Source organism: Lissotriton helveticus, chromosome 4_1 (assembly GCF_964261635.1).
Source record: "Lissotriton helveticus chromosome 4_1, aLisHel1.1, whole genome shotgun sequence".
Classification (NCBI taxonomy): domain Eukaryota; kingdom Metazoa; phylum Chordata; class Amphibia; order Caudata; family Salamandridae; genus Lissotriton; species Lissotriton helveticus.
Genome location: NC_136063.1, coordinates 147069735 through 147083937, shown reverse-complemented (window position 1 = coordinate 147083937; position 14203 = coordinate 147069735). Strand labels below are relative to the sequence as shown.

The window sequence follows — 14203 nt, the reverse complement described above, 5'->3', positions numbered from 1 at the left end:
TAATTTTAATCTTTTTACATGAATGCCATGTGAGATGATTATTGACTGGATTACCATTTTACTACTTCATATCACCCCCAGACAAATGGGTCAATGGAGCTGTCTAACAAAACTCTGAAGAGCACAATCAGTGCTTTTGCAGCTTATCTGGAGGTGTCACAGAAAGGGGTGGGTGTCAGCCAATTTGAACTTGTTTAAGATCACCAAATCCATGCCTCTCTCACTTTACTGAACGAACAAGGATTGGGGAAGAAACACAAAGCCCCTCACTCGGAGCAAGGGCCACAGGAGAAAGCTAGCTTAATTAGTGCAAATGATGAAGGACTAACTGAAGACCAATAAAGCACTTCTGGTGAAGTGGCATGACCAGATGGCAGAGAGGGTCAGGATATTTTGATACTCAAGTCAATTAGTCCTTGTGCTTTGGTGGATAATTGGTACAATCTATACACTGTTCTGAAAAAGATCTCATCTGTTTGGTTGAGGTAAAGGCCACACAGTGTATTCCATGTGATTGAACCAAAGTCTTGCCTCGTGTGAGCGAAAGTGGCAACATTCCAAGTAAGTACAAACTAAGTCAAGAAGGAGAGTCCACCATTCCCTCATCGGCAACATGGAGCACAGAAAGACAGCTCAGAAGAGAGAGTTAGTCTTGCCTCTTACCTGAGGCCTTAATGTAGGACAGACCTTAGCTGCTTTGCCCACCTGTTGAACCTATGACATTAACACATAGGTGAGTCTGCTGTGAGAGCAAAGGTTACCAAATCTACAACTATAGCAAAGCAGAAATGGCCAAAATGTTAGCCTTACTAGTGATTGAGTCTGTCGGCCAGCCTAGTTGTGTTTGTGCCCAAGCAAGAGTCGATATACCTACATGGATTAGTGAAGTCTCTTTGGACTTATGAGCTAGTCAATAAGCTGAATGCCTCACATCTCCTGAGCACATTGATCTGAAGATGGACTGCTAGCAGAAAGTTTTTTCTCCTTTTAATTCAGAGTTATGTCCTTTGGTTGGCAGCGTCTGTTGAATTAGATGATGTCTGGCTTGGAGACATTCTTTGTTGCCTACCTAGATGACATGGCTGTCGTGACATCTAGAAGGACCACTTGATGATTCTGCAACTTGCCGCACTGAAGAAGGCTAATCTGACCATAAAAACCACCATCATTCAGTATTCTGTGATGTACCTCTGGGGGCCAGCCAGATCATTCAGTATTATGTGATGTACAACTGGGGGCCAGTAAAAACTCACATGTATATGATAAACGTATCCTGTGCTGGACACAGATGTCTCCATAGCCTGCACCAGCTCAAGCACCTTCTATTTCTCACTGGGTATTATAGGATCTATGTGGTCAACTTGGGTATTGTACTGTAGTGCCCCATATATTGGGTACTGAAGCTCTTGGCTACATTGGCCGCCAAGTACACCATGTAATATAGGGTGTGTGGTTGAAAGGGTGTTGTCTTGTGTTTTGATTCAATGTGCGAAGTGTTTCCATTTTGTGTGTGATGATCACTGAAGTGTGGCTATCATGTACTGGGACGCTGCACCTAGCAGTGTGGTGGACGATGAGGTGTGAGAGATAGACACACAGTTAATGGTTTTCAGGAAGCTTGCAGCTTTGAACAGCTCTGCAGGTCACTTTATGGTATTTCTTATGATCACTCTCTACTTAGCTGGTTACTGCACTGGTTTGTCCAACCTGATAGTTTGTGTATAGTTTTGGGTCCTGAGCGGGCGTGGTCGGAGCGAAAAATGTCAGGGAGTCCTGATACCCTCCCATATCTGAATAATCTGAATATCATTGTGAGATGTAAAGAAGCAGTCTTAGGCTGTAGCTCATTGAGACCTGCAGTGGTAGAATAGATTAGAGTCCTCCAGTTGGCCATCTATATTTGACAGGTCTTGTCAGTTATTCTTTACTTATTCAATTGGTGATGGCTGGTTTATTGGCTGGTACAGTACTGGGTAGTGGACAAGACTGACTGCAGAAATGTGTTATGTGATTGTAAGAGGATTAAGCCGTAGTTGGGTGCCGACTGCTGATTGTTGTGGTATTAGTATTAGTCTGGGCCAGACGAGTTATATATGAATTCACTCTAATATATAATACCTGGGTTTCCAGCTGTTCAGTCATTTATAGCTTACTCGCATATAGACTGTGGTTTGCTGGTTGAGTTGTTTCCTATCTGTGGGTTGATAGCTGAAGGTTGAACGTGGAGCTGTGATTGTCTTTCTGGGTTACATAGCAGGGAAATGAGATGACGTAATTGTCTTGCAAATAGCCATGATTTCAATTGTCACCTGACAGTATCTATGTTCATAGATGCTTTAAATGCTGGCTGATAGGGAGCTCCAGAGCTGTCAGCTTTTGACTGTTACTGAGAAAGCAGTGTTTCCAATGGATTTCTTATGGTACATAGGTATGACAATAAGTGGTACAAGCCTTGAGCCCAGAGTCCTGCTTTGTTTGTATTGCTTGAATTTAATTTAGCAGGAATAGAGGTCCTTGGGAGGCTCAGTACACCACGTTGAGTGCCTTCAACATTACCCTTCTAGCTATAGGTAGCCAGTGGAGTGATTGCAAGACTGGAGACACACGTTTTCTTGGATGAAGGTGGAGAATATGTCTTGTGGCAGCATTTTGGATGAGCTGTATTTTGAGTATAATGAATCTGGGTACTCCTGGATAAAGACTCAGTCAAGCTCGGGGAATACTAGTGTGAGAATGGCTTGCCGTTTTTGTTGGTATCCATGCAATTGCAAGATGCGACGCAGTGTTTTCATTCGGTAGAAGGCACTCTTTGTGATGTTGTTAGCATATGGTACTATGGATAGGTCTGAATACATGGTTACCCCTAGATCTTTGACTGCTCTTGATATTCTTGGAGGGGCCTTGAGTTCCTAGGCTGGTATTTGGGCCATTGTCTGCAAGTCATAATAGCTGCCTTTGTTATGTTGAGCTTTAGATGGTTATTCATCATCCATCATCCATCATCCATGTATTCATGGAGTGAAGGCAGTCATCAAGTTTTGGGTTGTAGAGGTCTTATAGGCCATCCATTTTTAGAATGGTTTGGATGTTATCTGCATAGTTGTAACAGATGAGGTTGAAAAATTTAATCAGCTTTGGTGAGGGGGGTTAGGTAAATGTTGAATAACAGAGGGGATATAATGGATGCTTGAGGGAGGCCACAATGTTTGGTGCGAGGAGCGGATATGAAAGGTGGCATATAAACCACACTCTGGTTGTCTTTGAGATAAGAAGCAATCCATTTTAGAGCATTTTCAAGTACTCTGGGATGATGGAATCTTTGTAGTAGCCTGTGGTATTGGACAGTGTTAAATGCATCAGATAAATCCAGAAACAACCGGGCTCCCACCGTGTTCTTCTCCACTATGAGTTTTATATCATCACAAATGGATATGATGGCTGATTCTGTGCCGTTGACTAGTGTGAAGCCGGACTGTTGGTCTGACATTGTCATTATCTTCCGTAAAATTTAACAGTTGAATAAACACTGCTCTTTCAAATATTTGTCCTAAGAATGGTCCATTTGATATAGACCTGTAGTTTGCTGAATTAGATGGGTCAATGTTTTTCTTTTTGAGGAGTAGTCTAACATGCAAGGTTTTCTTCCTAGGTGGCAATGAGCCTAGTTCTGTAAAGTTGTTGAGAAGGTATCTAGCTAACTCACTTGCACAGGATGAGTGAATGATAGTCTTTAAAGATCTTTGGAGGTGATGGGTCTGAAAGTGATCTGATGGTCTGTTTGCATTGATAATGTTGAAGAAATCTTTTTCTGAGACGGTATTAAAAGTATGTAGTAGTGAAAGTGTTCATTCAATGTTTTGGTGTGGTGTTGTCCTTGTTCTCCTTCATGTAATTTTCTATCTTTTTAACTTTTCAGATCGATTTCATGGAGATTTTGCCACAGAAGCCTTGCAATTACGGTGTTGCTGGCCTTTGGAACTCTGGATTGTTAAATTCTGTTAGGAAATTGCGGAGTTCTTTAGAATGGGCAGCCAGTTTCAGTTATGGGTGTGGAGCATTGCTGCCTTTTTGTAGTTTGGATGGCTCTTTTGCAGGCTCTGCTATAGTGCTGTAGTGCACTTTTGGCTGTTCATTTCTTGATTTTCTTTGCTTGAGTTGTAATACGTCGAGTTCTGTTTTCATTCTTTTAATGTTGTCATCAATCTATGTGGTGTTAGTTTTGTGGTCAAACCTGGACGTGGACCTTATTGGTGTCTGTTTTTCCAATGCAGTGAAGATCCAGTTGTAGAAGATGTGTGTGTCTTTTGGGTGAATGTTAATAGGGTTCTTTCAAGATGGGAGTTGAGTTTGTGGATGTCTAGTTTTTTCATTCTCTGTATGCAGGTTTGTTGTTGTTGCTTTTTGGTGTCTTTGAAGTGTTGTCAATGATATGTTTGTTGATCTTAAAATTGACAATGTTGTGGTCAATCTGGCTTGAGGGGGAATTGTCTGTAATTGTGGCCTGTCTCAAAGGTGCAAATATGACATCTAGACTGGAATGAGTTGGGCCAGAAACAATTTTTTGGAGGTTGGAGTCTTCCCAGTTGGTTGTGCTAGCTGTGGTTGTGGATCGCCTCACCAATAATGCCTATCTTCAGTTTTATTGTAACTGCATTCAGATAATAGGTATGGCCTGTTACAAATTATGCTACGAGTGGTGACATAAAACTATCTTTAAGCCAAAGAACAGGATGAAGATTGTATTCTTGTATAGAACCTTGCAAGGGTACATTTCATGGCCCGTACATCCCAGGGCCCAGTAGTCTGAGGACCATTGTCCGGTGCCCTGAGCCTTTGGACATTTATCCCGCTAGGTGATACCACTAATGGGATGATTTCTACTGAGCATTTCTAATGGCTGTATTTTGCATCATAATAATACAGCATTTTGTAAAGCGCGAACAGCTACCTCACTAGGAGGTGTCCCGGCGCTAAAAGAACACATTGACCTAGAGAATGGAAGTGAGAGAGTTAGCGAGGTTGGGTGAAGAGACAAGTCTTTAGCAGCTTCTTAAAGCAAGGTTCGGAGGGGGCTTGTTGGATTGCTGGTGGAAGTGCGTTCCATAGAGAGATAACATTTGCCGAGAAAGTTCGACCTCCTAGTCGAGCCCTTCTAGTTCGTGGGACAGCCAGTTGAACACGGCAATTGGAGCGCAACGCGCGGGCTTGGGAGTATCTTGGGAGCCGGCTTTTCAAGTACTCTGGGCAGGAGCCATGCAGAGATCTGAAGGCCAGCGTAAGTGCCTTAAATTTGATTCTGCTGGCAACTGGAAGCCAGTGCAGTGATTGTAAATGCGGAGAGACTGACTGCTTAAAAGGGATTCGCAGCAGCAGTCTCGCAGCCGCATTTTGGACTCCCTGAAGTTTTTGTGTCAGGTATTTTGGTTGGCCTAGATAGAGTCCGTTGGCGTAATCCAGTCTAGATGTGACAGTGGCATGGATTACAGTTTTTCGGCAACTCTCCGGGAGGAGTCTCAGGATCTTGCGGAGGTTCCTCAGTTTATTCAAGCAACGGCCGGCAACCTGTTGGATGTGCGAGGTAAAGGACAAGCTATCGTCCCACCTCTCTCCCAAATTTTTTGCCGTACTGGTGGGTAAGGGGGCTTGGCCCATCTCAGTAGGATCATGATGTTTCCAAACTATTTTCTAACCATAACACATGTTAACTGATGGCTATTATTAATTCATTATTTTTTAGTTTTGGTTCTTCCTCAAGTAAGATTCTGAGGTGGTTGTCCTGTAGCTGATTTAGTGCCAGCAGAAAAATAACATTTAACCAGAAAAAAATGCTGACTACAAATGGCCATACATTACCATACCCCATCAATAATATACTTATCCACACAAGCTTCTTAGAGCATTAACTAACCCCTCATTATTTTGGAAAGAAAACCCCAACTCTGAAAAAGTTATAATAACCATGGATGGTCAGCTTTTTATAGCTTTGAGCACTTTTTCCAATAAGAGAGCTGGAGTGATCTTGGTTCAATGAGAATTGAATTTGTCATCCTTCAGCCTTCAATAGTTGTGAACTGCTAAACAGGGAACATGATTTTGGTTATGGGTAAAGAGTGTTTCACTATTATTTGTGTGAAGTGTGTCTCTGACCCCTTGTATGGTTCAGACAGACCACTCGCCTGCCATGTAGGTGATGCGATGAAGGGTGAAATGCTATGCTTCTCCAGTGATGCATGTCTATGCAAAGATTTGAATTCAGTGTCAACCAGGAGGAAGCTGGATTAAATGGGAATTGTTTCAAACATCTGTGCCTCCATGCCCAATCAGATGGCAGAGCTGGTCTTGTGGGAGTGGTCACAATGTGTCTGATATGGAAGGGGCATGTTTTGTCGACAAATGTGCTCTGCATGCCTTTCTAAGCCCGGCCACCCTTCATGTTAGATTTGATGTTTGGTTTTGCTTCTATTTGTCCAAGCATCATTGCTCATTTTTACTTAATCCTTGGAGGAGAGATGGGTTACCTGCATCCACCAAGGTAACACGTATTCATAACTCGGTCTCTTTCTCTTACCTTGCACTATTGTATGTGGTGTACTAACTACTGTGCGTAGTGAGTTTCATTTGTGATGTATGGATGGGAGACTATGTGCAGGAAGAAAGTTGTACCTTGTTACACCATGGGTGGTTCCCATTCAGGGTGTCCGGGGTGGCTTTGGCCAGCCTTCAGCTATGCTTACCAGGGTCATCCAGAGAATGATGTCCCTATAGGTCTACACACCCTGCTGACATCTTCAAACACAGCAATGCTCTAGAATGCTTATTATTGGGGATTGCTAGGGATGCCCGACCCGGCAAAGAGAACTGTTATTTTACTCCACACTGGATTCTCCCTTTAAAACGACAGGGGTCCTCACTGCCTCTGGACCTGGACTTCTTGTTTCTGAACCTTGAAACACATGGCTGTTGTCTGTCTGCTATTGGTCAGAGAAAATATGCACAAAATTATGGATCAGTTTATACCAGCCCCTCTCCCTGCTATTAACAGTGGGGGTGTTTCCCTGTGCTGGGGGGCGCGCACAGCGCCCCGCTGCTCATGACGAGCTCAGCCCGTCATGAGCCACGGCGCTCCGGTGCTCATGATGAGCTGAGCTCGTCATGACCGCGCCCGTTGTAATGGAACGCTGAGCACAGCAGGGGAATTAGCCCAGCATGCGAGCGTTCCATTAAACGGGTGCGGTCATGTCGAGCTCAGCCCGTCATGAGCACAGGAGGGGTTAAGATTTTAAGTTGATAGTGGACTCTGAATTCTTGCTGGTCCACAACAAGGTATAAATCTGCCCCATTTGAGCCAGACAGCAGAACAGTGTTATGCTTCTAGTTTGATCTAGTTGCAATTTTAACTCGAATTGATAAAATGCACTTTTGAAATTATCTTCTTACTAGGCAATTAAAATTAACACATAGAGGGCCTGATTTAGATCTTGTCAGATGAGTTACTCCGTCACATAGTGACGGATATCCCGTCTGCCAAAATATAAATCCCATCATATCTTATGTGATTTATATCTCGGCGGATGGAATATCCGTCCGCCAAGATCTAAATCAGGCCCAAGGCATTATTTCCTTACATATAAATATATTGGTGCCAGGGTGATATCAACATTGTCAGCTATGGAAATCCCAGTGGATCTACCGGTCTACTCCACAGCCAACTTTCAAGATTAAACTTTGGATTCAAACTCGCCTCCCTGTGAAAGTCAAAGCCTAGAAAGGAGGTACCTGGAAATTCAGCGAGATCGCAGCAGTACTTGGCTCGCCTGGTATCATGGACAATGGCAACTCTTGTCACAAAGATTGGCTAGTTGCCCTTGAGTGCTATGGGTTCAGGAGAACTGGCCTGACAAGTACAAAGGGGAATGGCAGCTGAGTAGAGGTGGAAAAGAAAGAAGTGACTGCCCTTAGTTAGACTGTTCATGACCCTCCCCTAGGGAGGCTGCTGTAGGTCAACCTTGCCTTGTTCTACACGCTGTACCTGTTTCCACATTCTCTCTTTTTGCTTTACCCGCAGGTGTGGCACTATCACGAATACCACAAATAAAGCCGTGATCACACTCTGCTGTGGTGGCATGGAGGGCCGGTACATCAGCGTGGTCATCCCGGGGCGCGAGGAATACCTCACACTCTGTGAAGTGGAGATCCATGCTGCTGAGACTGCACAGCGGTGCTAGAACGAGGACGACCTGGTAGCTGCATAGCCGGATTGAGGATAAAGAAATGAGACGCCAGGATAACTGTATGGCATCATTTCTGTGCAATGAGAGGTCCCACCGATGGTCCAGTTAATAAATTAAATAAAATCCATGAAGCACAATTAAGGGCCAAATTTATCAAAGAGTTGTGTGGCCCTTGCGAGACACAATGGGGGGCATTAGCGACGCAACTCTTAAGTTAGAGTCATCAAGCAACATACAGCAACCTCACATGGCCCTAAGTGGCCTGATAAATCTAGAGTAACACTATGCAGCGCAAACCACTGTGTTGTGTTACTCTGGCCCAGGGAGGTGTTCCATGGGTGGAGCATGGGTTTTCTGCATCCATCCATAGATTTTTGGGCATTCCCCAATTTCCCATTACTGGTAGACTTGCGAATGCGTCAAAATGCTACGCCTCCCCAGGGGGGGCATAACAAGGAGAAATATTTTTATTTCTCATGTTCTTTTCATCTTTCTATTTATGCTGCATTCTGCAGCACAGGTAGAACGAGGACATTACATCAGGGGATTGGTTTTGTGCATGAAGGTGTCCCTTTCTGCACAAAAACAATTCTGCTTACAACACAGGCACCCTTGAACCAAGGTGCAAGGGTGCCTGCTTTGGCACTAGGCAGCACATAGTGCACCTGCACTGGGAAATGACAGGAATGTAGAGTATAATGTTAAATAGGGGGAATACCTGCCCTTTTCCTATCACGCAGGGCAGCAATGTAGCTTGCTGTGCTGCACGATTATTTGATAAATATGCCCCTAAGTCTTTTCTAAATCTTTTTTCCCCCAAACAACCAAGCAAAAGGTTGAACTTTCTAACTTTGATTCGCTCTGCATCACGATGCTCTATTTTTTTGTGTGTATTCTTTTATGTTTTCTCACTTTTATTCTTTTACTCTTTCATTCTTTTCGTGGTGTCGTTATTTTTGTAGCATTGCTCCAACTATTTATTGCTCTATTGTAAAACAAACTCTCATTTCGCATAGGCTTAGTACTGACTTTATGATTACCTCTTAGTTTCCTATTCCTGTTTTGCACCCTCCCTTACTGTCTCTCGCTCTCTCCCTCACACAAACAGTCCCTTTTTATGGTTCTCATCTGTGCTGCTGGGACAGATGTTAGAGCGCAGGTGCTGCCGAATTGTATATTTCTAGATTGTGCAAAATCCAAGTGTCACGCAAAGAACAAGTTTTGCAAATTAGCCACGCCCATTCATCAGGAGAGTGGTAAGCGTGTGGTATATGGGTCGTGGTGAATTTTGGAACAGACTGTGGCAAATATATTACTAAAGCGTGATAGCACATTGTCATTTACAGACAGCACATTTTCCATTTAAATGGCCACTAAATATGAACAAAGAGTCAGTTTTACTGATAAAACTCCATTGTGCACAAACAATAAAATGTGGAAATCGGGTTTCAGCAAATATTTATCATTTGCACATCACCAAAAAAAGTGTCTTGATTTGTTTTGATCATATTAAATCTTTGTTTCAGTCACAATTTAGAATTACAAAAAAAATTGCCTTTTGTGTACTTTGCTAATGGCTGATATATTTAGAAATATTTGCACAGTTATTTTTATTTATTTTTTAAGGCATTTGTTAAGTTAATTTACAGGTATTTATAAACTGTTGTGTTAGAATAGAATAGACAACCTGCAGCCTTTCTTTTCACACTCCCTGTACCACAGCTAGATTGTCACATAGTTCACTTTACAATATCCTCTCATTTTGCAGTCTGAAAAAGAAAAGTAAACACCAATCTCCTTGTTAAAAGAATAAGCAGCAATGTATCAAAATTCATAGCCTGACATTTGACGACTGTCTTTGAAGCACAGCAAATGGGACAAGATCAAAACATATTTTAAAAGCCTCTTTATTACTTTCACCTTCTAACCTCCAGCATGGTTATTTTGGAGGTACTACTGCACCCTTACTTTCAGCACCAATGGTTCTCATACTCCCTGTTTCTCTCCATCTTTCCCTTGGGTGGCCTCTCGCTTTTGAATGTGCACTTGGTTCTGCTTCCCATCAGTGATTTCTCCTTGTGTTGGTTGCAGCTGGAGATTGTTGTGCTTCAGTGGGCTTTCTCCTCGATAAATCCCAAAGTGTTCTGTGTGACCTTCTTCAAATGCCAAAAATGTAGCAACTTTGTCAGTTCCAACAGCCTTTTTTTCCGGAAAATGCAGTGGTTTATTGTCAGATATCCATTTGTAACTCACTGCCTAATTCAGATCTTCTCAGTAGTTGATTCAAGACCCATGGCCAATTTCATATAACTGAAAGGTTGACTTTGAGGTGTGAGATAAAAGGACTGTTACTCGAAATGGCAGTGTTAAATCATATTTTAAATTACTAAATAGGACATTATAAATTCACCAACCCATCAGACACCTACGCTGTGCCTCACTCGCACACACTCCCCGCATCCGCAAAAGCAAAACTGGAGGCCGCTCATTCTCCTACATCGTACCGAACACATGGAACATCCTCCCTCAACACATCAGAGCCTCCTCCTCACTTCTTGAGTTCCAGAAGAAGCTGAAGACTTGGCTCTTCCTATAAGCACCTTGAGGACCACACACCTACACACCTGCCCAAGCGCCGGGATACTGGCGGAGGTAATTAGGGGCACATGCATCAAGGTAAATTGCATTCGCAAACGGTGCGAATCGCAAAATTCGGTCGTTTGCGAATGCAATTTCCTTTTTTGGGATGCATCATTTTTTTTATATTTTCGCAATTTGAGGAATCGCAATTATGTTGTGATTTCTTAAATTGCGATTGCATTTAAGAAATCCCAATTTGCGATTTCTTTTTTTTTTTAATCTTTTTATTTAAAGAAGAAAAAACAAGAGGAAATATTACACATATCAGGTGTCACACAATAGGATTAATTGCATCGGTGCGTAGGTAGCTAGGCCAATGTGACATAATCAATACAAGGAGCGTGGGGCGTCAACATAAGCAAATATACATAGAACGGACAATCAATGTAATCAACAACCCCGTTGGGCTTGTACTGGCAAGGCCCGCCCACCCATGTATAAAGGATAAATCGGACCAGAGTAGACACCCATATATGTGAAAATAAACTCAGAATAGACATATCACCTCTCGTAAAAGGGGAAGGAAAGAAAAAAAGGCCATAGAACTAAATAAGGACAAAATAAATCCCCCCCCATTCTCCCCACCCTGCACCCCTGCAATGGCTACGGCCTAACCCCACTAGCAGCGTGCCTGTCGCCCAGTAACTAAACCCTAAAAGAAGGAAAAGAGCGGAGGAGGAGATGTCATACAGGCTCCCAGTCCCCTTTATTCCCCGCCAGAAGCAAATCCCCCCTAGATATAATCAGACAATGTGAGGCAGCAATTAAAAAACCAAACGGGGGGGGGTTCAAAAAAGCCGTCCGACTCCCGCACCATTTTAGTTACAAGTCCTGTGTCAATTAAAGCCTTTGTTTCAAGCCCAGACGATAACACTCAACCCTGGCACTACGATTTTTCGTGTTATAGTTAGCTGGACATTTTACTCATACAAAACCAATGAAATTGCTCCTATATAGTTAGTTGTACTAACTATATTTCGCACACCCGCAATCCACTGCTGATGATGTCACATATTAGATCATGCATGACATGGTCAGTGACATCACGGATGACATCTCAAATGACATCACTGATGACATCATCCAGTGAATGTGTATCTTTCTGAAAAATAAATATTTTTTATATATGTATATCTAAAGGTTGATGGAAGAATAAATGGGTAAATGTCTAAATGGATGTTTTTGGGTAAAATTGATTGGTTAACTGACTTAGTAAATGTATCTTAGTGAATACATATATTAGCGAGTAATGTTTAAATATTTAAATATCTGTATCTGTGTCTCACTTTGTGTATAAGTGGCTGCATGGGTTGGTGAGTAGCTACATGAGTGTGTATATGGGTTATTAGTTGTTTTTTTGAGTATCAGTATCAGTGTCTGTATGGTTCTGTGGGGGATATTACTTAGAGCACAGATGCATGAATGAGTGACTCACAATTTGTATGTATTTTGAAGACAGCATGTGTGCAAGACTGTATGGGTGGATGATTGTGTGTATGGGTGGGTTAGTGAGTATGTGTTTTTATAATTGATTGTTTAAGAGAGTAAATATGTTTCCGTTTCTGTAGAAGTATGTGTAGTGGTGTGTATATAGCAGTATAATCAAGTAAATGTTTTTTTGATAGTTTATTTGCATGTGTGAATTTGTGTGTGAGTAACTATATGGATGAGTATTAGTGTGTAACAGGATGTATAGGTGTATGAGTACATATGATGAGTAAGTACATGCATGAGTGACTATATAGAACTGTTGGTGAATGAGTGGGTGTGTATGTAGATGTTGGAATTACCTAATAAGTTGTTGTAATTGGTATTGGTTTCTCCTTTTTAAGAAAATGTTAGTTTCTATTTTTGAATGTGTGTGTCAAAGGTTATTTTATGCTGATAGGAGGTCTGCCACTTTGTCACAAGTATGTTGTCATCAGTGATGTCATTTGAGATGTTATCAGTGATGTCATCAGTGATGTCACTGATCATGTCATGAGTGATGTAATATGTGACGTCATCAGCAGTGCATTGCACGCGCAAGTTATAGTGAGTCCAACTAACTATAACGTGGGAATTTCAATGGTTTTATGCGAGTAAAATTTCCACCTAACTAGAACTGGTGTGAAACCTATGGTTTTTTCAGTGAATATATATATATATATATATATATATACACACACACACACACAGTAATAACACATAATGCAACATGGTGCTGCATTCATCAAAGATTAATAATCCTTCTGGGGTATCAAGCAGCCTCCACATCCGGAGACAAAGAATCCTGTGCATCAGAACACAAACCTGCAAACTCAAATGTGTGACCAAGGGAGTACAAGAGAGAAACTGACACTTGTCAAAATAACATTTTGAAACCCCGAGTCCATACTTGCAACCAAATTGACAAACCTTATATTAAACAGCATCATTGAGATGATCAAATGCCTATTTATCTGACGTCAGTGTCTCCACCATTTCAGCCTTCATATATTGAGGTATATGTACCAGGTAAGGAACTGGGTTCATGTGGCCCCTCAACTAATAGCAGCGGAGGACCCCTTGGTTAAAACTCAATAAAGGAGTGCTATAACCCAGAGTAATGTATTTCACCCTCTTAGCAGATCCAAGAATTGAAATACATTTCTAGCTATCATAAAGAAAAGTAAATTCTATTGAGGACACAGAGGCAGGGATTATGCTCAGTTTCAAAACTGACATTCTCAGCAGTGCTGAAAGCAATACACTTGGAACACTATTGTACAGAGACTGGCTAGAATCAGAATTATAAATGTGTTTCTACATGAACTAATCTCCATGAACGACAGCCTCTTCAAAGTCCCATCTGGCCTCCATCTTGGCCTCTTCTGTTGCTGTTTGATAATTCATAACTCTAGGTGAGATAATCCGTCCCTCCCTTTCCTTCATAGAAATGAAACTCTTTTTTTTTATTCTTTATGATGACCAGAGAAACGGATTAGGCTGTTTTAAGCACCACAGTCCTTTATCCACCAAAGGCTTTAGCTAAAATCATATAGTCATATTTTTCATCGATTTCGATTCACCAAAATACAAGAGGTAGCGGAAGTGACATTAAATGCGCATTCACACTCTCATGATTTTTTTAGAAAACATATTTTATTAAGAGTTTTTTATCATCATACAATTCAAAATATAATTTGCATCCTTCATAATCATCAAATATGTCTCCATATTAACCCAACTAACCCCCGGATTCCCCCCCGGCTGTTGGTGTGGGCATATTCCAAAGGTACATTTCACAGCATATTATCAATTATACAGGTAACGTTCATAACACACTTCACATAGTAAGTATCAAATGTATT

The 14203-nt window shown here is 41.8% G+C and overlaps 1 protein-coding gene across 1 annotated transcript in view; it reads left to right on the top strand.

The window, feature by feature from the left end:
• Positions 1-8104, top strand: part of RECQL4 (RecQ like helicase 4) — a 281776-nt gene extending 273672 nt beyond the window's left edge. The window contains exon 26 of the mRNA XM_078686614.1: positions 8066-8104. The gene's annotated coding sequence lies outside the window, so the exon portion shown is untranslated. The remainder of the gene's footprint in view (positions 1-8065) is intronic.
• The last annotated feature ends 6099 nt before the right edge of the window (positions 8105-14203 follow it).